The sequence below is a fragment of the Pelophylax lessonae genome (genome assembly GCF_965119305.1).
Source record: "Pelophylax lessonae genome assembly, chromosome: 8".
Classification (NCBI taxonomy): Eukaryota; Metazoa; Chordata; class Amphibia; order Anura; family Ranidae; genus Pelophylax; species Pelophylax lessonae.
In genome coordinates, this window is record NC_138775.1 from 283,835,801 (window position 1) to 283,861,284 (window position 25,484).

General features: G+C 49.3%; 1 protein-coding gene across 1 annotated transcript in view; it reads right to left on the bottom strand.

Annotated features, from left to right (window-relative positions):
- FGGY (FGGY carbohydrate kinase domain containing) overlaps positions 1 to 25,484 on the bottom strand; it is a 433,297-nt gene that overhangs the window by 238,150 nt on the left and 169,663 nt on the right. The gene's annotated exons all lie outside the window — the stretch shown is intronic.

Consider the following 25,484-nt stretch of genomic DNA (forward strand, 5'->3'; position numbering starts at 1 on the left):
CCACCTATCAAGACATTTTCAATTTGCATAGCTCCTCCCAAGAGCCAGTACACTGCTTGCATCACAGTGGAGAAGCGTACTGAGGTGGGGTTCTGTGATGTGAACTCTCCCAGCCCCTCCCACCAGCCAGGATCTGCATGATTATTATGCTTTATTAGCATGTGAATGAGGTTGGAGGGAAACAGGGAAGGCACATACTGTACAAACAGATTCAACTTCAGCCAACTTCAGATTCAAGTCCAACTGACAATGGCCACCTTGATTCCCTAGAGGTTGTTACCTTTCCTTCTCATCCAAAAAAAAAGGCTAAAGATACACTTTAATATTGAAGTTATGGTAAATGTCAGAGGTTAGCGCTGAAAGTGAATATATCGCAATTTTTTTTTTTAAACTTTGGACATAGTAGAGACGTGTTCGAATCCTGACAAGTTTTTTATTGCAGTTTGTGTCACCCCCAGGGAGATTCAGCCTCTCCATTTGTCCTGGCGACCATTGTCACCGGGAACAAAATTAATAGGAAAATCCAAAACTTTACAGTTTATAGAAAAGGAGGGGGTTCTGGTACATTATGATGGTTGTATGGGAAAGAAGAGGGCTCTGTGGCACTGTGGTGGTTGGAAGTGAAGGTAGAGGGCTGTTTGACATTGTGGTGGCTGCATAGGAAGGTAGGGGCTCTTTGGCCTTGTGGTGGTTGGATGGGAAGGTAGGGGCCTCTGTGCCATTTTAGTGGTTGGATGGGAAGGTAGGGGCCTCTGTGCCATTTTAGTGGTTGGATGGGAAGGTAGGGGACTCTGTAACATTGTGGTGGTTGGATGGGAAGCTAGGGGACGCTGTGACATTATAGTGGTTGGATGGAAAGGTAGGGGCCTCTGTTACATTGTGGTGGTTGGATGGGAAGGTAGGGGCCTTTGTGGCCTTGTGGTGGTTGGATGGGAAGGTAGGGGCCTCTGTGCCATTTTAGTGGTTGGATGGGAAGGTAGAGGACTCTGTAACATTGTGGTGGTTGGATGGGAAGTTAGGGGACGCTGTGACATTGTAGTGGTTGGATGGAAAGGTAGGGGCCTTTGTGACATTGTGGTGGTAGGATGGGAAGGTAGAGGCCTCTGTGTCTTTGTAGTGGTTGGATGGGAAAGTAGGGGCCTCTGTGGCATTGTGGTGGTTAGATTGGAAGGTAGGGGACTCTGGCATTGTGGTGGTTGCATGGGAAGATAGGAGGCTCTGTGATACTGTGGTAGTTGCATAGGAAGGAAGGAGGTTCTGTGGCATTGTGGTGGTTAGATGGGAGGGTAGGGTGTTCTGTGGCCTTGTGGTGGCTGCATGGGCAGGTAGGAGGCTTTGTGGTATTGTGGGGGTTGCATGGAAAGGTAGGGGGCTCTGTGGCATTGTGGGGTTTTCATGGGAAGGTAGGAGGCTCTGTGGCATTATGGTGGTTGGATGGGAAGTTTAGGGGACCTTGTGGCATTGTGGTGGTTTGATGGGAAGATGGGGGCTCTGTTCCATTTATGTAGTTGGATAGGAAGGTAGCAGGCTCTGGTGCTGGTATGGAAAAGAAGGGGGCTTCCTGCCACTATGGTGGTTGCATGGGACGGGGGGCACTGTGGCATTGTGTTGGTGAGATGGGACAAAACCACCTCTCTATGTAATAAGTGAATATCCACATTCAAGCTAACTGAACATTTAGTGAAAAGGAAGTTTTCCCAGCAGGCACAAACCACACAGCTGGAAGGAGTTAAACTTTTTGCTGGCTCTGCAGTTTTAGTCCGCAGTCAGCTGCACAGCACATAAACACCTCGCACCGCCCGCACTCCGAGGCTAGAGGCAGAAAAATACTAATTATTATCATCACCAACCTCCTGGTGCCCTGCCAGCCAATCATTGGCTTTTGTTCGGTTGGTCAAGTGATACTGTGTAATTACTAAGGGCTTTATAGCGATTGCAACCTATAGTTTTACTGTATATAGGGGGGTTCCAAATGGAAGCTTGGCTGGGATGGGCAAAGCGTTAATTTGAACCTCAATGAAGCGTGTGTGGATTCCATGTGACTGATCTGTAGAAGGGGCTCTGGAGGTCCAACATGTGGCTTATTCTATGAGTTAAGGAGAAATTGCAGTGTATTTTAGGATGCACGCAGTCTGATCTATTATTTAGGCTTATCAAAGTCATTTTGATGCCACTTCCATATTATTTAAAAGGAAAACAAAAATAGTTTGTGGTCACTTTTTCTTTAAGTGTAACTATGGGCAAATAAATTACACAACACTCAACACAACAGTAGCATTGACACAGCAGTGCCCCTTCACATGGTTGTAATACCTGTTGATCCTTTTTCCACTTTTTTTCACCTATCAGGCCAAGCTGTCCAGCAAAAGTATCAGCTACAGCAGTTGGGACAAACGATACACCACTTTCAGGGGTGCTTACAACAGTCAGTGCCTATGAGCACCAATAAATTATATTTGCGTTGCGCTGTTGGTAATGACAGCCACACCCAGTTCTTCCAAGCTGTATGCATCTAGGATGAGAGGCGAGCTTATGTTTTCATGCTACATCACTCAGGTGGACCTTTCTCCTGCATGTTGCCACAAAGTGCTGACTGTATGATAGGCCCCTATCTCACTTTCCAAGTGTTCAGGTTTCAGAGTTGGCCCCTGGGGTGCTTAGTTATTGGGTCTGGGTGACATTGTGGAAAAAGGGAGAGGGAGTCGGTAGTATTGTGTCAGCTGCATGAGTAGGATAGTGGGAAGACTGAGGCATTGGTATGTTGACTAGAAAGGGGGTCTGTTGCATTGTTGTGGCTATAGGGATGGTGATGTGTGGTGGTTAATTGGAATAAGGGGGGCTTTGTAGCATTGTGTTGGTTGGATGGGAAGGGAGAGGTCTCTGTGACATTATGATGCCTGTATGGGAAAGAAGTGGTCTCTGCGGTACTGTGGCGGTTGTATGGGAAGAGAAGGGGCTCTGTGGCACTGAGGTGGTTGTATGGCTAATGTCACGACTAGAGGGTATGATCACCTGGGACTGTAGCTCAAAATCACCAACCAGGTATACCCGAGTACGGGTCCTTACAGTTGCGGGAGCAGTGCGACTGCACGCAAGCGTTGCTGTGAGTTGCTAGATCCAAGGAGCCACTCAGTCTTCTCCAGAGCCACTGGTGGTGTGGATGCTGTGCTACATGGCAGCCCCCAGGTTGCGGCTTTTTAGCACACCCATAAGGGCACGGTGCAGCCAAATAGCACGCTGGAAGGACATGGGGTACACACAGGAGACTAAGCAGAGAAAGACACCCCCAGCAACAGGAATGGAGAGGTCTCTGTGGCACTATAATGGTTGTATGGGAAAGAAGAGGTCTCTGTGTCACTGTGGTGGTTGCATTTGAAGAAAAGGGGCTCTGTGGCACCAAAGTGGTTGTATGGGTAGGGAGGGGGCTCCATGGTTCTGCGGTTGCTGCATGGGAAGGGAGGGTCTCGATAGCACTGTGGTGGTTGCATGTGAAGACAGATGGCTCTGTGGCACTGAGGTTGTTGCATGGGAAGGGAGGGGATTCTGTGGTACTGTGGTTGCTTACATGAGAAAGGAGGCGGGGGGGGGGCTCTGTATTATTGTGTTGGTTGGATGGGTTCTGTGACACTGTTGTGGTTGAAAGAGAATGGAAGGGCTCCGTGGCTCTGTGGTGGTTGTATGGGAGGGGAGGGGAGGGGGCATTGGGGCACTGTGGTTGTTGCATGAAATAAGTTGGGGATTATTTGGCAATGTGGTGGTTGCACTGGAAGGAAGGGGGGTTTCTGGCAACATGGCACTTGCATACTGTATGAAGAGAGGGGGCTCTGTGGCATTGTGTTGGCTGAATGGGAAGAAGGGGGTCTCTGCAGCACAGTGGTGGTTGCATGATGAGGTGCAGAGGGGGCTCTGTGGCACTGTGGTGCTAGCAAATGGGGGCTCTGTGGCACTGTTTTGGTTGGATGGGAAGGGAGGGGACTCTGTAGCACTGTGGTAGTTGGATGGGAAGGGAGGGGACACTGTGGTGGTTGGATGGGAAGGGAGGGGACTCTGTGGCACTGTGGTGGTTGGATGTGAAGGGAGGGGACTCTGTGGCACTGTAGTGGTTGATTAGGAAGGGAGGGGACTCTGTGGCACTGTGGTGGTTGGATGGGAGGGGACACTGAGGTGGTCTGATGGGAAGGGAGGGGACTCTGTAGCACTGTGGTAGTTGGATGGGAAGAGAGGGGACACTGTGGTGGTTGGATGGGAAGGGAGGGGACTCTGTGGCACTGTGGTGGTTGATTAGGAAGGGAGGGCACTCCGTGGCACCGTGGTGGTTGGATGGGAGGGGGCACTGAGGTGGTTGGATGGGAAGGGAGAGGACTCTGTGACACTGTGGTAGTTGGATGGGAAGGGAGGGAACACTGTGGTGGTTGGATGGGAAGGAAGGGGACCCTGCGGCACTGTGGTGGTTGGATGGGAAGGGAGAGGGACACTGTGGTGGTTGGATAGGAAGGGAGCAGACTCTGTGGCACTGTAGTGGTTGGATGGGAAGGAAAGGGACTATGTGGCATTGTGGTGGTTGGATGGGAAGGGAGGAGACACTGTGGTGGTTGGATGGGAAGGGACTCTGTGGATATGTGATTGTTAGATGGTAAGGGAGGGGACTCTGTGGCACTGTGGTGGTTGGATGGGAAGGGTGAAGACTCTTTGGCACTGTGGTGGTTGGATGGGAAGGGAGATGACTCTGTGGCATTTTGATGGTTGGATGGGAAGGGAGATGACTCTGTGGCATTTTGATGGTTGGATGGGAAGGGAGATGACTCTTTGGCACTGTGGTGGTTGGATGGGAAGGGAGAAGACTCTTTGGCACTGTGGTGGTTGGATGGGAAGGGAGGGGGCTCTGTGGCACTGTGGTGGTTGGATGGGAAGGGAGGGGACTCTGTGGCGCTGTGGTGGTTGGATGGGAAGGGAGGGGGCTCTGTGGCACTGTGGTGGTTGGATGGGAAGGGAGGGGACTCTGTGGCGCTGTGGTGGTTGGATGGGAAGGGAGGGGACTCTGTGGCCCTGTGGTGGTTGGATAGGAAGGGAGGGGGCTCTGTGGCACTGTGATGGTTGGATGGGAAGGGAGAGGACTCTGTGGCATTGTGATGGTTGGATGGGAAGGGAGAGGACTCTGTGGCACTGTGATGGTTGGATGAGAAGGAGGTGATTCATTCTGTTTAAATGAGTAGTGCGAAATGAGAAAAAAACATCCAAGAAAAGCAAGCAGTATCCAGCATGTAGTGAATTAAAGACCTGACTATTTAAAAACCCATCTTTGGCCACATCCAGAGTTTGGTGCAATGCTCTAAGCCTACCAGTATATTTCTCATGTCCTGGTGCCCTGGGTGAATTGGGACTCGTGCATCACCCCAACGTAAATCTACTTTAAATCAAAACTCCAGCCAAAACTTTTCCCCTCCAGTTTTAGAGAGAGAGCGATGACGGGTTAGAATATCATGTCAAGTCTATTGAAGGCTTAATTAGGACAAGGCAGGTCAAAGCATCAAGCTCAGACCTCTGCTGTCACCCCGGAGCAGTAGAAATGTACGGGGTAATGTAGAATATGGAGGGGGTCTTATTTTGACTGAGCCGTCTAAATAGCAGACACGTTTCACATAGCAGCTGTCTGCGGCCAAGGCTGATCAGAGAATGTGGTCTATGGTGGGGGCTCTGGCCCACTCAGTCAGATGTGAGTCCTTGAACTTGCGGATTCCCAGCTGGCAAGGTTGGGGGGTGGGGGGGGGGGGGGTAGTAGAAGCCTTGTTGACACTTTGACATCAGAAGAATGACAGTTGCACAGGGGCCACTTCCATGTCTTTTATGGGCTGCTGACATTCCTGGCGATAAAGTGTCACCGCTCATAATAATGAAGCCATTTTGCACCTTCCGCTTCTGTTCTCGCTGTTACAGCACCATCACAGAACGAACGCCCTGGGCTAAGGGACTGGTAATGCCGCTGTAGGTATGGCAGCCAAGTAAAGCAGTGGGACAAATTGAGTAGAAATATTCTTCAAGGGGCCACAGTATGTCTACGGGGGGGCCACAGTATGTCTACGGGGGGGCCACAGTATGTCTACGGGGGGGCACAGTATGTCTACGGGGGGGCCACAGTATGTCTAAGGGAGGCCACAGTATGTCTACGGGGGGCCACAGTATGTCTACGGGGGGCCACAGTATGTCTAAGGGAGGCCACAGTATGTCTATGGGAGGCCACAGTATGTCTACTGGGGGGGGGGGGGCACAGTATGTCTACAGGGGGCCAAAATATGTCTACGGGGGGGGGCACAGTATGTCTACTGGGGGGCAACACCTACTTCATTCATCCAGAAAAAAAAAAAAAGATTATAGAACTTTGTTACTGAAAGTGGAAGAAAACTCCAACTACTGTATATTCGAAAAAATGTTCCTTCTCCCCTTCTTTCTTTCTACAGGTTAGGTAAGAGATCTGTTTGTGGGCGGGGCCTACTCGCCCTGCATGTGGGAGCACCTTTCTCCGTGCATGCGCTGATCAATGCCGGGGACCAGGCAGGGCCACGTTAATGTGAGAAATAAACATTATGGAGGTACCTCGGCTTAGAGATGAGCCGTACACCTTGTGCAGCAGTATACCATAGAATTCCTCTGTGCAGCATACTGTCCTGTGTTACTACACCTTTGCATGATGTTGCATTTAGGAGGGACACTGATGAGCCAATGCCCTCTCCACCAGTCCCACGTACCTCTGCCACCTCACTCCCAGTGACAGAATGGGGTCTCACCAACCAGGGCCAGGACAAGGGGTGAGCAGGAGGGATGGCTGCCCTGGGCACTGTGGAATCATGTGAGGTGGGGGGTACCACAAGAAAATTGGGGGGGGGGGGATTTGTGTTGAGAAGGGTCATTTGGGGGGGTGGCAAGAATTGTTCTCGGAGGGCAAATTTAGGGAGGTGTGCTAGGAATGGTGATTTGGGGGGGGGGTTTGTGTTGGGAGGGGGGATGGAAGGAAGAGGATCTGTGCTAAGAGGGGGGATTTGGTGCTAGGAGGGGGGATTTGGGGGGTTTGTGCTATCAACAGAGGGGAATTTTTTTTTGGGGGGGGGGGGGGCCTGTAAGGTAGGCTATATCGGGCCCCATGATTTCTAACAGCAGCCCTGGCAATAGGCTGTGAACGCCTATGCCACACGTGGTTTACCACCATGCACGCCTTTGAATGGCTTCAGACCAGGCTTGAAACAGTAACCAGCTCTAACTAACTAATGTAGGCTGAACCAGGTTTATACCTTCCAGAGAAGCAAAGTCCATTCAGCAAGAGTCCAGTGATGGTAGGTTTCTAGTTCAGAGAGAATCCCAGCAGGGCCACGTGCTCCAGCAGGCCTACATAGTGCAGCAGTCCTTCCTCTGTAAATCCCATGTGGAGGAGCGAGAGAGCTCTGAGCCCTCCCCCTGGTATTTATGTGGCTTGCAGCAGGGGGCAGGACTCAAAAAGCCCAGGAAAGAGCCTAGACACAGTTAACCCCTTCCCATCCTGTTACTGTCTGTAAAACTACAGTGCAATGAATACAACAGCAGAAATAAAATTAATGATACCCCACAAGCACCTGCTTACATGTGTACTTACCTATCTTCAATCTGCTCCGGTCCGGTCACATGAACCTGCAGCTCTGTGTATGGGAGCGCTGTGTATTCTAGGAGCTGTGACCTCATCCTATCCTATATGGGCTAGGTGGGAAGGGGTTAATGATGGATTACTCAGTACAGGGCAATATTACTTTGTCTTTTATTGCTGCTTGGTTTTTAATATTGAAAAACAGTATGAGACCAAAAAAAAAAAAAAAAAAAAAAAAGGAAATAAATTGGATATAAAAAAATGAAAAAGAAAATTATATTTAGCAATGGTTGTCATATTTTCAGCATTTTTTTTGGGACCTCCCCAGCGCCCATTCCACTGATTCCTGAGCTGTTTCCTTGTTACAAATTAATAACATGTTCTCTGCTTTCATTGTAGATTCCTACCGCAACTTCTGACTCCACGGCAGCTCCGACCCCGAAGAAAATCCTCGGGATTTAACCCCAAACTTGATGACAACCTGCAGGCCAAACATTAAGGCTCCATGTACACTAGCTTAGAAAAATGCTCCTAGCAGCAGCGTTCAGTGTTTTTTTTTTACTGCCTCTAGATGCAAATAAAGTTATCCGATGTGTCCATGCACACTTTATAGTCTAGAAGCGATTTTTAACCACTTTCAGACCGGATGATTTTGCCCCTTAATGACCAGGCCCTATTTTGCGATTAAGCACTGCGTTAATTTAACTGACAATTGCGCGGTCGTGCGACGCTGTACCCAAACAAAATTGACGTCCTTTATTTCCCACAAATAGAGCTTTCTTTTGGTGGTATTTTATCACCTGTGCGATTTTTATTTTTTGCGCTATAAACAAAAAAATAGCGAGAATTTTGAAAAAAAAAAATATATATATATTTTTCACTTTCTGCTATATAACATTCCCCCCAAAAAAATTAAAAAATCAAAATTTTTTAACATTTTAAGCCAATTTGTTTTCTGCTACATATTTTTGGTAAAAAAAAAGAATTTTGAAAAAAAAAAAAAAAAAACAGTATTGTTCACTTTCTGCTATATAACATTCCCCCCCCCAAAAAAAAAATTAAAAATCTAAATTTTTTAACATTTTAAGCCAATTTGTTTTCTGCTACTAACATTCCCCAAAAAAAAAAAAAAAAATTAAAAATCTAAATTTTTTAACATTTTAAGCCAATTTGTTTTCTGCTACATATTTTTGGTATAAAAAAGAATTTTGAAAAAAAAAAAAAAACAGTATTGTTCACTTTCTGCTATATAACATTCCCCCCAAAAAAATAATTAAAAATCAAAATTTTGTAACATTTTAAGCCAATTTGTTTTCTGCTACATATCTTTGGTAAAAAAAAGAATTTTGAAAAAAAAAAAAAAAAAAAAAAACAGTATTGTTCACTTTCTGCTATATAACCTTCCCCCCCCCTAAAAAAAAAATTAAAAATCTAAATTTTTTAACATTTTAAGCCAATTTGTTTTCTGCTACTAACATTCCCCCAAAAAAAAAAAAAAAAAAAAAGAAAAATTAAAAATCTAAATTTTTTAACATTTTAAGCCAATTTGTTTTCTGCTACATATTTTTGGTATAAAAAAGAATTTTGAAAAAAAAAAAAAAACAGTATTGTTCACTTTCTGCTATATAACATTCCCCCCAAAAAAATAATTAAAAATCAAAATTTTGTAACATTTTAAGCCAATTTGTTTTCTGTTACATATTTTTGGTAAAAAAAAAAAATCGCAATAAGTGTATTTTGATTGGTTTGTGCAAAAGTTATTGCGTTTACTAACAACAGGAAAGATTAATGTCATTTTTATTGTTTTTTTTTTTTTTTTTACTAGTAATGGCGGCGATCTGTGATTTTTTGCGGGACTGCGACATTGCGGCAGACAGATCGGACCCCTAACTGACATTTTTGGGGGGACCAGTGACATTACTGCAGTAATCAGTGCTAAAAATATGCAATGTTACTGTAATAATGACACTGGCAGGGAAGGGGTTAATACTATTGGTGATCAAGGGGTTAAATGTAAGCCTATTTTAACTGTGGGGGGGGTTGGGCTTGTGAAATGATCACAGAGACCTGTGATTCTATATAGCAGGATCACATAGTCTCTGTGATCACTGCAGGCAGAAGGACGGACAGCTGTGTTTACATCAGCGGACCGTCCTTCTCTGTCAGCGGGGAATGATCGAGAGTGTCAGGCGGCAATCAGAGCCGCCTGACAAAAACGTGCCAGCTTCCCCACTGATGAGGGGGGGGCGCTCGCCCCCTAGACTCTCCAGAGCGAGCGCCGTACATGTACGGGGTTTCACCCAGGAGCGGCTGCCTGCTGGGCAGTCGTCTAGAGGTTAAGCTCAGCGTTTAGGAGCATAAAAAATACTCTCTGGTTTGCATTTTTGAAAGTGATTTTCCGCAGAAAAAAAAACGCTGAACTCGCCTACAGGCTCCTAAATGCTGCTAAGAGCTGCTAAGTAGCGGGTTGTTAAGGAGCGGATGGCCGCTGTGTCCTTAGCAACCGTTGACTCATCAGCTGTCAGAGAGATTCCCCACTGACAGCTGAATGTAAATAAGGCCCATTTCACACCGGCTGTCCAATCAGGTCCGCCTATCAGTTTTTCAGGTGGACCTTATGGGACCTTGCACTCTCCCTTATGGAGCGGCGGATGTCAGCGGTGACATGTCCGCTGACATCCTCCGTTATCTTATTCAATCCTACCCGCAAAATATAGATGAATGGTGCTCCTATTTTCCATCCATCTGGAGGATCGGATCGGATAAAAAATGGACTGGCGGTCTGTTTTCACCCGATCTCCCCATAGAGGAGAGCGGGACTCTGACAGGTCCGTCTCTGCACAGTGAGCAGAGACGGACCTGTCATCCGCCTGAGCGGAGTCTGCCAAACAGAGCTGTGATTTGGTGCGAAAATGAATGCGGGCATAAAAAAATAAAAAAAAAATTAAACTGCCTTGCGCCCCCCCCCCCCAATCCATACCAGGCCCTTTGGGTCTGGTACAGAGTTTAAGACGAACCCAACGCCAACAATAAAAAAATTGTGTGGGATTCCCCCAAAATCCATACCAGACCCTTATCCAAGCATGTGGCCCAGCAGGCCAGGAAGGGGGGAATGAGCAAGCACCCCCCCCCCTCCTGAACCATACCAAGCCACATGCCCTTAACGTGGGGGGGTTGCTTTGGGGCAGGGGGGGCTCCACCCAAAAGCATCTTGTTGATGGGGACAAGGGCCTCTTCCCCACAACCCTGGCTGTTGATTGTGGGGGTCTGTGGGTGGGGCCCTCAGATCCAAGCCCCTCCCATGTGAATGAGTATGGGGTACATAGTACCTCTACTCATTCACAAAAAAAGAGTAGTGTAAATAAAGACAGGAGACAGTCCTTTATAATAATAATAATAATAATAATAATAATAAAAAAAAATAATGGCCCCCAGTGTAGATTTATCGTCAATCATGATAAACGCTGCTCTGTCAACCCACATAAAAAAAAAAAAGGTCAGATTCCGAAGCCTGCTCCCACCGACTGACAGCTCCGTTTCGTAGCTGCCGCTAAATAAACTAAGGGGGCGGAGCTGCCTACTTGCGACATCATTGACAGGCTGTGCCAGGTCAATGGTGTCACAAAGGGGCGGAGGTCATCCAGTGATGTCACCGGGTGGTCCCACTCCCTTCGCTTATTTGGTGGCAGCTATGAAGCGGAGTTGTCAGCTGGAGCCAGCGCCGGGTGCAGAACTCTTTTTTTTTTTTTTTACGTGGGTCAGCGGAACGGCGTTCATCTGCCAGGTAGGCTGTATTGGGCCCTGTGGTTTCTAACAGCAGCCCTGGCCATGAGTCCTAACTCCTGATTGGGCAGGAGGAGAAGCGACCGCCGAAACTCGAAAGGAGGCGCAGCTGGGAAAGTGCAGGGGCTGGCGGGGGGCCTGACGGGCGATCGATTGAGAGATGGGGGGTGGGTTGTTTGGTTGGCTGGCTGGGGGGGGCCGCCCCCCCCCTAAGGAAAATTGAGCACCAGTCTCCACTGCAAGCAGCTTCTAGATGTTATTGGCCAAGCTCGATTGAATAGGCTGAAGTTAGAAGCTGATTGGTTGATTGGCAGAGCATACCTGCCAACTGTCCCATTTTTGCAGGGACAGTCCTGGCAAAAAGAAGCCTGTCCCGGGTAATTTACAATTGTCCCGGCAATGTACGTATTTACACCTTGCACTTTATTTATATTTACATTTTTTTTTATGGTCACCCCTGAGCACATTTCACACTTTAGAATTGCAGGGAATTGTGATGAGAATTTTAAACTTTAGGCAGAAGTAGTGCAGCTGAATGGGAGAATTGTTCCAACTCTGCTACTTTGGCCTTAAGTTTAAAATTCCCTTTTCAATTTCCTGTAATTCTCTCTTTATTGAGTAGACCCTATAATCTGATGATAAGTAGGCGAAGATTCATTTTGTGGAGTGGGTGGAGCTTCAGGTAAGTGGGTGTGGTAATTGATAGCTGTGCTGCAAAGTGTCCCTGGAAATTTTTTTCAAATGTTGGCAACTATGGCAGAGCTGCACCAGATTCTGTGTGCTCCAGTTTTAGACCCCGTTCACACAGGGGCGACCCGACTTGCTGGGGCGACCTGTGAAGTCGCAGTGCACGCTGTGCACCGCGACCTCGGCGTGACATGCACGGACTTCATATAACTGAAGTCAATGCAGGTCGCCTCCAGGTCGCCCCAAAGTAGTACAGGACCCTTTTTCTAAGTCGGAACGACTTGTGTCGCTCCTATTCGAACGGGTCCTGTGCTAATCTATGGCAGGCGACCCACCGCCAGGGCAGCCATCAGAAATTTTGAGGGCCCTTACACAGTTTTAGGCCTGGGCCCCCCCCCTCCAGGCCTGGGCCCCCCCGGGCCTGACCACCAACATTCCCCAGGGCCCGCCTACCATGTCGTCATCCTCCTCCTCCAGTCCCATGTCCTCCTGCATCCCATGTCCTCCTGCATCCCATGTCCTCCTCCTCCAGTCCCATGTCCTCCTGCATCCCATGTCCTCCTGCATCCCATGTCCTCCTCCTCCAGTCCCATGTCCTCCTGCATCCCATGTCCTCCTCCTCCAGTCCCATCTCCTCAATCCCAGGAACATAAAGGTGAACAGTTCTAGTAAATTCCGCTCCTCCTGTCCAGGAGTGAACAGCTGGAGAACAGGGGAGGGTTGGGCCTACAGCTGTTTGTGAGGGGCAGGACCCCCCACATAGTGCCAGTCTGCGGAGAATGGCGGAGCTTGCAATTGAATGGTATTGCAAGTACAGGTGGCAACCCTACCGTGTTTGGGGCCCCTCGGGACGCCTGGGCCCCCTACATGTGTATGGGCTGTACCCCCCTGATGGCAGCCCTGCCCACCGCGACTTGTCAGGCGACCAAGTCGCCTGACAAGTCGCGCTAGTGTGAATGGGGACTTAGGCTACGTTCACATGTGGGCATAGCGGATCATGGGCAGAATCACTGCGATTCTACCACGCAATCCGGAATCATTGCAAATCGCGGGACGACTGTGTGATGCCCGTGATTTGCAATGGCACCCCAAACGATGTGCGATGTTGCCGCGATTTCCGCCTGCCGAATCACGGTAACATCACGCAAGCAGAATTGCGGGACGCACGACGCCCTAAAGAAGCTCTTGTACCTTTTTTGGGCGCGATTCTGTTTGCGCGATGTTTCCGCGATTCGGCAGGCGGAAATTGCGGCAACATTGCACAGCGTTTGGGGTGCCATTGCAAATCACGGGCATCGCACAGCCGTCCCGTGATTTGCAATGATTCTGGATCTCGGTGATTCTGCCCGTGATCCGCTACGCCCACATCTGAACGTAGCCCTAGTAAATTCCCTCCTACTGTGTATCACTCAGTAAACCAGCATAAGATACAAAGTAACAAATATTCCCTCTCTAAGCAGACAGCCAACACACAAGTAGCAGACAGTCGATGATGGATAACCTATGGCGAAATCATCAAAGTGTTCCAATAGCCAATCATCAGCTTCGCCCAAGGGTAAAGACTTTTACGCTTTGCACAGCAGAGTCGCAGAACAGCGACAAAGTTCAGCTGGAGTTGAGCGCCTCGCTTTCTGACCTCACGCGGACTAGTCCCTACTCGATCAAACTCCATCTATCCGCTTAATGGGCACTAAGTTCTGTCTGAAACTGTTCTTCTTTTATCATCACTTACAACCCATTCCACGCAAAGTGCTTTTTTTTTTTTATGGTGTCACTGACCCCCCCTCCCTCCAACTTTCATGTGGTTTCCCCAGTAACACGATATTTACTAGACGCAACAATCGCCCGGCAGACAACAATGCGAGACTCGGTTGAACTTTCTGTAAGTAAACATAGGATGTGAACTCGTGGTAATGTTTAACAGCAACATAAAAAAAAAAGGCCCGGCGGGGGGTTATTACAGCGCTGCGACAGATTTAAAAACCGCATTTTATCTTCCATGCAGAACTCGGAGGGTTTATGAGTGATATAATAATATTTGGCAGGCCCGGCTGCAAATAAAAAAAAAAAAAAAAAAGTTTGCCAAAAAAGACAAAAGGCTGAAGTTGTGTTCCCACTAACCTGTCTGCCAAAAAGACAGAGAGAGGTCCATTGTGTGAAAGGCAATAAAAGTTTGGAGTTCACCATGTGGCTCCAGGATTTTCATGTGAAAGAAAAAATGGACAGAAATATAATTTTTTCTCCGATCCATCTTGCCGTCGCTTTTTTAAAGGGACCCTTAACCACTTTTGGACCGGAAGGGTTTGCCCCCTTAATGACCAGGCCATTTTTTGTGATTCGGCACTGTGTTTTTTTTTTAACGGACAATTGCGCAACCGTGCGCAAAAAAAAAAATTGATGTCCTCCCCCCCCCCCACAAACAGAGCTTTCTTTTGGTGGTATTTGATCACCTGTGTGATTTTTATTTTTTGCGCTATAAACAAAAAAAGAGCGACGATTCTGAAAAAAAAAAAAAAAAAACAATATTTTTCACATTCTGCTATATAACATTCCCCAAAAAAAAAATTTAAAAATCTAAATTTTTTAACCACTTCGATACAGGGCACTTTCACCCCCTTCCTGCCCAGGCCAATTTTCAGCTTTTAGCGCTGTTGCATTTTGAATGACAATTGCGCGGTCATGCAACACTGTACCTAAACCAAATTTATGTCATTTTCCCCCCACAAATAGAACTTTCTTTTGATGGTATTTAATCACCACAAGTTTTTTTCTTTTTTGCTAAACAAATAAAAAAAAGACCGAAAAGTTTGAAAAAAAAAAAACGTTTTTTGTTTATGTTATACAGTTTTGTAAATAAATAATTTTTTCCTGCACTGATGGGCACTGATGAGGCTGCACTGACAGGCACTGATGGGGTGGCACTGATAGGGTGGCACTGATAGCTGGCACTGATAGGTAGCACTGATATGCAGCATTGGTGGGCACTGATAGGTGGCACTGATGGGCACTGATAGGTGGCACTGATGGGCACTGGTGGGCACTGCTGGGCAGCACTGATAGGCAGCAATGATGGGCACTAATGGGCACTGATAGGTGGCACTGGTGGGCAATAATGGACACTGGTGGGCGGCACTGATAGGTGGCAATGATGGGCACTGGTGGGCAGCACTGATGGGGAGGGCACTGGTGGGCAGCACTGATGGGGAGGGCACTGGCGGGCTCCCTGAGCCCTGATTGCCATCCCTGGTGGCCATAGTGGGCATCCCTGGGGTCATGGGTGGGCATCCCTGGGGTCACGGGTGGGCATCCCTGGTGGTTCTAGTGGCACCCCCCCCCCGAGGGTCTGCACTGGTAATCAATGATCTGATTACCAGTGCAGACCCCCCCCTGTCAGGCACGAACTAAGGAAAGCCGATCAACGGCACTTCCTATTTACTAAGTGACCAGCCGTGATTGGTCACAGCTGGTCACACGGTAAAGAGCCTACGTCAGTAGGCTCTTTACCGAGATCAGAGATGCAGTGTGGCGCGCAGAACGCATTATCCTGCCGCCGTCATTTGCCTATAGGGCGGGCGGGAAGTGTTTAACATTAAAGGCCAATTTGTATTCTGCTACATATTTTTGGTAAAAAAAAAAAAATCGCAATAAGCGGATTTTGATTGGTTTGCGCAAAAGTTATCGCGTCTACAAACTATGGGAAAGATTTATGTCATTTTTATTGTTGTTTTTTTACTAGTAATGGCGGCGATCTGCGATTTTTAGCGGGGACTGCGACATTGTGGCGGACCGATCGGACCCCTAACTGACATTTTTGACACTTTGGGGGGCAGTGACATTACTACAGTAATCTGTGCTAAAAATATGCACTGTTACAGTAATAATGACACTGGCAGGGAAGGGGTTAACCCAGGGGCAATCAAAGAGTTAAATGTGTACCTAGGGGAGTGATTCTAACTGTATGGGGGAGGGGCTTGTGAAATGATCATAGAGACCTGTGATCCTATAAAGAAGGATCACAGGCGCTCTGTGATCATTTCAGAGATAAGAATGGTCTGTTGTGTTTACAACAGCTGACCGTCCTTCTCTCTCAGCGGGGAGCGATCGCGGGTGTCAGGCAGCAATCAGAGCCACCTGCCCCGTGCATCGGAGTCACTGCTGCCGAGTGGCAGCGCGCGCTCGCCCCCTAGCTGCAGGCGCGCGACCGATGTATACCTACTTAGGTTTGCGCAGGAGGGCCAGCCTGCCTTAACCGAAAGCGGTTAACGTGTATACAAGGCCCAGAGCAGAAATGTCATCTATTGCAGCTTACTGGTCCTTAGATTGGATGGCTGCATTCCTTTTCTTTTTTTCAATTCATTGTCACCTGATGATCTGTCCATTAACACACTTCTTGTTCTCAGGAAGGGGTTTCCAAACTACGGCCCGAGGGCCACATTTGGCCCGCTATAAGACTTTATCTGGCCTGCAGCTATAGTCAGTGGCAAATCCTCAATGTACTCATCGGAGATTCAGGTCAGCAGAGGCTGACTATGGTCTCCAATTCTCCCCATCCAAACTGGATTTCCCTACCTTCGTTCTCCATCACAGGTTATCTGCCCCCCCCCCCACTCTGCTGTCAACATTCCCATCGTTGGTTGCTAGGTCCACTGGCACTCATGTAACAGAGGCTGCTGGTGTAAGGGGGGACTCTGATGCAAAGGTGACTCTGATGGGGACCCTGATGTGAGGGTGACTTTAATGGGGACCCTGATGTAAGGGGGGCTCCGATGGGGGCACCAGTGTAAGGGGGACTGAGATGTAAGGGGAGATTCTAATGTAAGGGGGCACTCTGATGGCTCTCTCCTGCCTACATCTTGGCCTTGCATTGAGTGGAGGTGTTGAGGGTGACTTTGATAGGGACCCTGGTATAAGGTGGGGCTCTGATGTAAGGGAGACTAATGTGGACCCTGATGCAAGGGGGGCGCCAATGGGGGCCCCAATGTAAGGGGGGGGCCTGATCGGGACAACAATGTAAGGGGGACTGGGGTATAAGGGTAGATTCTGATGTAAGGGGGGACTCTGATGGAAACACCAATGTAAGGGGGGACTCTGATGAGGAAATCAATGTAAGAAGGACTGGGATGTAAGGGGAGATTCTGATGTAAGGGAAACTATGATGGGGACTCTGATGTAAGGGGGACTGTGAGGTAAGAGGAGATTCTGATATAAGGGGGGGGGGGACTCTTATGGGGACCCTGATGTAAAGTGGGTTTTGATATAAAGGGGACTATGATGGGGACCCATTGAGTGGAGGTGTTGAGGGTGACTTTGATGGGGACCCTGATGTAAGGTGGGCTATGATGTAAAGGGGGGAGGGGCTCTGATGGGGCCCCAATGTAAGGGGGACTGGGAAGTAAGGGGAGAGTCTGATGCAAGGGTGGACTCTGATGGGGACACCAATGTAAGGGGGACTGTGTTGTAAGAGGAGATTCTGATGTAAGGGGGGACCCTGATGTAAAGTGGGTTCTGATGCAAAGGGGACTATGATGGGGGTGATGTAAGGGGTACTGTGATGTAAGAGGAGATTATTAATGTAAAGGGGCATCTGGTGGGGACTCTGATGTAAAGGGGACCATGACGGGGACCCTGATGTAAAGGGGGCTCTGATGTAAAGGGGACTATAATGGGGGACTCTGATGTAAAGGGGGCTCTGATGTAAAGGGGAATATGATGGGGACCCTGATGTAAAGGGGGCTCTGATGTAAAGGGGACCATGCTGGGAACCATGATGTAAAGGGGACCACGATGGGGACCCTGATGTCAAGGGGGCTCTGATGTAAAGGGGACTATAATGGGGACTCTGCTGTAAAGGGGGCTCTGATGTAAAGGGGACTATAATGGGGACTCGGATGTAAAGGAGACCATGATGGGGACCCTGATGTAAAGGGGTCACTGAAGTAAAGGGGACCATGATGGAGATCCTGATGTAAAGGGGACTATAATGGGGACTCTGCTGTGAAGGGGGCTCTGATGTAAAGGGGACTATAATGGGGACTCTGATGTAAAGGGGGCTCTGATGTAAAGGGGACCATGATGGGGAACCTGGTGTAAAGGGGTCACTGATGTAAAGGGGACTATAATGGGGGCTCTGCTGTAAAGGGGGCTCTGATGTAAAGGGGACTATAATGGGGACTCTGATGTAAAGGGGGCTCTGATGTAAAGGGGACCATGATGGGGACCCTGATGTAAAGGGGTCACTGATGTAAAGGGGACTATAATGGGGACTCTGATGTAAAGGGGGCTCTGATGTAAAGGGGACCATGTTGGGGACCCTGATGTAAAGGGGACTATAATGGGGACTCTGATGTAAAGGGGGCTCTGATGTAAAGGGGGACTCCGATGTAAAGGGGACTCTGCTGTAAAGGGGGCTCTGATGTAAAGGGGACTATGATGGGGACTCTGATGTAAGGGGGACAGTGAGGTAAGAGGAGATTCTGATGTAAAGGGGGACTCTGATGGCTCTCCTGTCTACTCCATGGCCTTCCATTGAGTGAAGGTGTTCTTAAAGGGGACCTTCACCCTCTATATGCACTGGGTGTCTTTGCTCTCCTCCTCATCCCTGCAATGTAAAAAGGAAAACCATTCATTCTTTTTCTTGGGTTGTTGATATCGTTTTGCCCCCCTCATACCCCACCTATGTAAGAATGAGGTCTCCAGTGCCCCTCCTCCTCCCGAGACCTCCTGGGATTTGTCCACCTCATATTCCAGGATGCTTCAGGTCAAATTCATAAAAGGAGGGCGGGCCTGAACTAGGAAGAGGCACCCAGCATTCAATGACATCCGGACCAAAAATGGGGGCACTGGGCCCATTTTACCCCTTTTTAACCAAACTGACCCTAGTTGGTGTGAATAGACTATTGCAGTAGGGGCATTGTGTGAGTAATGTGTCACTTCCAGGTATTGATCTCCTCTCACAGAGATCACAGGACTCCCCCTGACCATGCCTTCATCTGCTTTTCTTTCCTGAATGAGAGCGCCATCTTTGCTCAGGCATCATCCAGGGTCACCATCTACTTCCAGGAGTGAGTTGGCGGCTCAGAGATGACCAGGGGCAGACTGGCAACTTTTGCCCCAGGGGTCAAGTACAAATCAGAGGCCCATGGTGCAGCGACTCGGCCCCTCTCCCACTTTCCCTCACCCATCCTCCCAATCCTCCTCCTGACCCCCATTATAAGCTGAAGCCATGCCCCAGATACTCTCTACTTACCGGCTGACTCAGAGTTCCCGACCTGGCCAGCAGGCCAGGGCAGAAGAGTCTCCAGTGGGGCATGGAACCGGCCTCTGCCCAGAGCCAGTATACACCATCCATGCTGGGGGGGAGGCCTGTGCTCTGTCCTTGTCTTCACCCCACACTCAATAGGTCAGCGGCAGAGACTTTTTACTTCTCTTTACCAGGGATCCTTTAGACATGTCTGTGGCAGAAGCAGTGAAGCCTTTTTACAGGGCATCAGAGCGGCCCAGGGGGGCAATTGCCCCCCTGGCCCAGTCCTCCCCTGGAGATGACATGATCAGATATCACAACACAGATTTGCCCCAGCTTGTGACTTGCTACATTGTTGCAGTTTGATCACCTGGGGAGAGGAGACTGAGGAAATGCTCACTTCTGCCTGCAGCAGACTGATGACATCATCTCAGCCTAGGCAAAGTCACTGGACTGGAGATCAAGGATGGTTGTTAATCATAAAAGGTGAAACTTATTAAAATGTTTACCGTTGCTGTATGTTGCGATATTTTAGGAATGAATTCATGAGGCCTCGTCATGGCGAGGAAAGGTCCACTTTAGGGGAAGAAAGGGGACTTCACTTCCAGTTTCATTGTATTATTCAGTAAGCTGGGAGAGGAGACCTCATACAGGCCGGGTCTGACGGGAGAACACAGGCGACCTATCACATTGTGTAACGCTCACAGGTGAAGACTTGTCTGTGGTTTGAGTCACTCACCAAAATATCTTCTCTCTGGAGGATTCCAGAGGCGAAATCCCGATGGGGGGGGGGGGGGGGAGGTTATTCTAATTGGGAGATCTCTCCGCTGGAAATGGTGTTGGGTGAGTCAATCCACTACAACCTGCACAAAACTGAAGTATAGACCAAACTTGTCCCCCCTCCCTTTCATGACCAGGCCAATTTTTGCTATACGGCACTGCAATATTTTAACTGACAATTGCGCAGTCATGCGACGCTGTACCCAAATACAACATATGGCATTTTTTTCACGCAAATAGAGCTTTTTTTTTTTTAACCACTTACGTCACTTTTTGCGATTCGGCACTGTGCGACTTTAACTGACAATTGCGCGGTCATGCAACGCCGTACCCAAACAAAATTTACATCCTTTTTTTCCCACAAACAGAGCTTTCTTTTGGTGGTATTTGATCACCTGTGCGATTTTAACTTTTTGCGCTATAAACAAAAAAAGAGCGAAAATTTTGAAAAAATAACAATATTTTTCACATTTTTATATATGAAATTCCCCCCCAAAAAATCAAATTTTTTTATCATTTTTGGCCAATTTGTTTTCTGCTACATATTTTTGGCAAAAAAAATCGCAATAAGCATATTTTGATTGGTTTGCGCAAAAGTTATTACGTTTAGTAACTAAGGGAAAGATTTTGTCATTTTTGGTGTTTTTTTTTTTTTAACGAGTAATGGCGGCAATCTGCGATTTTTTTTTGCGGGACTGCGACATTGCGGCGGACAGATCGGACCCCTGACTGACATTTTTGACACTTTTGGGGGTACCAGTGACATTACTACAGTAATCAGTGCTATATATATGCACTGTTACTGTAAAAATGACACTGGCAGGGAAGGGGTTAATTTTATTGGAGAGGGAGGGGTTAATGTATGCCTGGTGCTTACTAACGTGTGTGGGGGGAGGGGACTGAGTGACACAGGGACAGATCGCAGGTTCAGCTATGCTGAGCCCTGCAATCTGACCCTGTCTGTCACATAGGAGATCCGCCCACTCTGTTTACACAAGCGGGCGGATCTCCACACTCGATTCCCCGACGATCGGGGAAGAGCAGCGGTGATCACCGCTGCTCCTCCCCTGGCCCAACTCCCACTGTTACTGAATACAGCGAGAGCGAGCCTCCGGCAGTGCGCGCGCGCCGCCCACAAGGGGAGGAGTCCAGCGACATAGGTCTACGTCACTGGACGATAACGAGCCACATTGCCGCAGTAGCAGCAATGTGAGCGGTCGTTATGTGGTTAAGGAGGAATTTGATCACCTCCGCTTTTTTTATTAGTGTGCTATAAACAATAAAGACCGAAAAATGTAACCACTTCCATACTTGCCAACTGTCCCTTTATTTCCTGGGACAGTCCCTGCAAATAGGAGCCTGTCCCAGGTAATTTATATTGTCCCTGGAAGCGCCTGTTAATCGGGCTGCCCATAAATGTTACGCAGAAGTAGTGCAGCTGAATGGGAGAATTATTCCAACTCTGCTACTGTGGTCTTAAGTTTGAAATTCCCTTTTTAATTTCCTGTAATTCTCTCTATATTGAGTAGACTCTATAATCTGATAAATAGGTGAGATTGATTATGCAGAGTGGGCGGAGCTTCAGGGAAGTGGGTGTGGTAAGTAATTGATAGCTGTGCTGCAAAGTGTCCCTGGAATTTTTTTTTAAGTGTTGTCAACTATGACACGTCCTTACTGCTGGATATCACATGAAGTCCTGGGCTTTAGGTGGGGACAGGGCTTATTTTCTCAGAAAATAGGTGCAGTAACTCAACCAAGCCCCCCCCCCCCCACAAACACACCCTATAAACCACATCAAGTAGTGGGTGTGGTCAAATTTTACAAACAGCGTAAGGGTCTTAAAGGGGCATTAAATACCAGGAGTGCAGAGTTCAGGGGGTGCGATACACCCAGAGCACAGGGTTCGTTCGGGGGTGCGATACACACAGAGCGCAAGGTTCGGGGGTGCGATACACACAGAGCGCAGGGTTCGGGGGTGCGATACACACAGAGCGCAGGGTTCGGGGGTGCGATGCACACAGAGCGCAGGGTTCGGGGGTGCGATGCACACAGAGCGCAGGGTTCGGGGGTGCGATACACACAGAGCACAGGGTTCGGGGGTGCGATACACAGAGCGCAGGGTTCGGGGGTGCGATACACACAGAGCGCAGGGTTCGGGGGTGCGATACACACAGAATACAGGGTTCGGGGGTGCGATACACACAGAGCGCAGGGTTCGTTCGGGGGTGCGATACACACAGAGCGCAGGGTTCGTTCGGGGTTGCGATACACACAGAGCGCAGGGTTCGGGGGTGCGATACACACAGAGCGCAGGGTTCGGGGGTGCGATACACACAGAGCGCAGGGTTCGGGGGTGCGATACACACAGAGCGCAGGGTTCGGGGGTGCGATGCACACAGAGCGCAGGGTTCGGGGGTGCGATGCACACAGAGCGCAGGGTTCGGGGGTGCGATACACACAGAGCACAGGGTTCGGGGGTGCGATACACAGAGCGCAGGGTTCGGGGGTGCGATACACACAGAGCGCAGGGTTCGGGGGTGCGATACACACAGAGCACAGGGTTCGGGGTGCAATACACACAGAGCGCAGGGTTTGTTCGGGGGTGCGATACACACAGAGCGCAGGGTTCGGGGGTGCGATACATACAAAGCACAGGGTTTGTTCGGGGGTGCGATACACACAGAGCGCAGGGTTCGTTCGGGGGCGATACACAGAGCTCAGGGTTCGGGGGTGCGATACACACAGAATACAGGGTTCGGGGGTGCGATACACACAGAGCGCAGGGTTCGTTCGGGGGTGCGATACACACAGAGCGCAGGGTTCGTTCGGGGTTGCGATACACACAGAGCGCAGGGTTCGGGGGTGCGATACACACAGAGCGCAGGGTTCGTTCGGGGTGCGATACACACAGAGCGCAGGGTTCGGGGGTGCGATACACACAGAGCGCAGGGTTCGTTTGGGGGTGCGATACACACAGAGCGCAGGGTTTGGGGGTGCGATACACACAGAATACAGGGTTCGGGGGTGCGATACACACAGAGCGCAGGGTTCGGGGGTGCGATACACACAGAGCGCAGGGTTCGGGGGTGCAAAACACACAGAGCGCAGGGTTCGGGGTGCGATACACACAGAGCACAGGGTTTGGGGGTGCGATACACACAGAGCGCAGGGTTCAGCCTTCATCCACAGCTGCTTACATCTGCATCTCACTTTCACCCCTCTTCAGCTCTGACCTCTGCATATAAAACCCCCCTGCGCTGCCCCCATCCCCCCCCCCTTAAAAGCTCCACCACCCCCACATGTCTTACTTTTGCTGCTGTATTAAGCGAAAGCACCAGCCGCCTCTAGTACCTCCCCGCACACTGTAGATGGCGCTGCCTCTCTCACTTCCAGGGAGATCATCCAGCTGGGGTGTCAGCATCCGCAATGCACCCTGGGCACCTGCATCTCCCTTGTCCCTATCCTGCACTCAATGGGAGCCACTGGGGAACAAGCTATTACTTGTAAACCCAGAAGCCGGACTCGTGTGTTTACAAGTGATAGTGGTGAGCCGGGAGCCAAGGACCTGAGCCAGAGGTGGTGAGACTGAGTTCCACCAAGTTCCAGATGAAAAAAAGCCCTGGGTGGGGATATCTAAATGATGGGTACAGCTGAAGGCATCATTCAGATATTTTTTTTAGCCGGCGATTCCCTGCACAGTAAGAACAATCATAGCTGCTGTTCGGCCACTTGATCGTTGTTACAGGTGGTGGGAGGGGACGCCCCCTCCCGCCCCTCCCACCGCCCTCCAGGGCTTCTACCAGCTCGCCTGTGCGATCAGCAAGCCAAGGAAAGAATCCGCCGGCGGTGGAAGTACACTATAGAGAATACAGAGGACCAGATGGTCCTCGGTAGTCTCTATCAAAACATCCACCAGCTCCTTTTCATGCGTGGCTAGAGGAGCAGAGGAATCATCCTTACTATCTGAGCACACAGGGTGCATGGATCAAGACCCAGAAGGGTAACTCACATCCGCGACTGCCGAATCAGATTCAGGATCTCAAGAGACAGATGAAACAGGTGAAGGCGGGGGACGCTTTTTGCAAACCCGTTTTCCCAGGACCAAATCCACCTTGGACACTAAGGACTCCAGGACCACCGTCAGTGCAGTCAGGGATTGTTGGGACCCTGAGGGCCCGACCACCTCTGAGAGGGGATCAAGTGGTGAAATGTGCACCAGAGATTCCATTAGTGAAGAGGGGGACCCTACACAAAAAAAGTGTATAACACCGTTAGGGACACCCCTATGGTGCTGGCGGCACCACAGGGCCCAGCACAGGAAAAGAAAGATCCAGGAGCCAGCACTTGGGGATGAGGAGGGGCTCCCACCGCAGAATCTCAGTCATATAGCTTCAAAACATGGCCACCGCTATGTTCAATGAAAAAAACACATAAAAATAGCAGCTGAAGCTACACAAACATGGCTGCTGGTTTAATAAACCTCTGACAACAAAAGTGAGTACACCCCTAGCAAAAAATGTCCAAAATCAGCCCAAAGTGTCAATATTTTGTGTGGCCACCAATATTTTCCAGCACTGCCTTAACCCTCTCGGGCATGGAGTTCACCAGAGCTTCACAGGTTGCCACTGGAGTCCTCTTCCACTCCTCCATGACGACATCACAGAGCTGGTGGATGTTAGAGACCTTGTGCTCCTCCATCTTCTGTTTTAGGATGCCCCACAGATGCTCAATAGGGTTTAGGTCTGGAGACATGCTTGGCCAGTCCATCACCTTTACCCTCAGCAAGGCAGTGGTCGTCTTGGAGGTGTGTTTGGGGTCGTTATCATGTTGGAATACTGCCCTGCAGCCCGGTCTCTGAAGGGAGGGGATCATGCTCTGCTTCAGTATGTCACAGTACATGTTGGCATTCATGGCTCCCTCAATGAACTGTAGCTCCCCAGTGCCGGCAGCACTCATGCAGCCCCAGACCATGACACTCCCACCACCATGCTTGACTGTAGGCAAGACACACTTGTCTTTGTACTCCTCACCTGGTTGCCCCCACACACGCTTGACACCATCTGAACCAAATAAGTTTATCTTGGTCTCATCAGACCACAGGACATGGTTCCAGTAATCCATGTCCTTAGTCTGCTTGTCTTCAGCAAACTGTTTTCGGGCTTTCTTGTGCATCATCTTTAGAAGAGGCTTCCTTCTGGGACGACAGCCATGCAGACCAATTTGATGCAGTGTGCGGCGTATGGTCTGAGCACTGACAGGCTGACCCCCCACCCCTTCAACCTCTGCAGCAATGCTGGTAGCACTCTTACGTCTATTTACCAAAGACAACCTCTGGATATGACGCTGTGCACTGAACTTTTTTGGTCGACCATGGCGAGGCCTGCT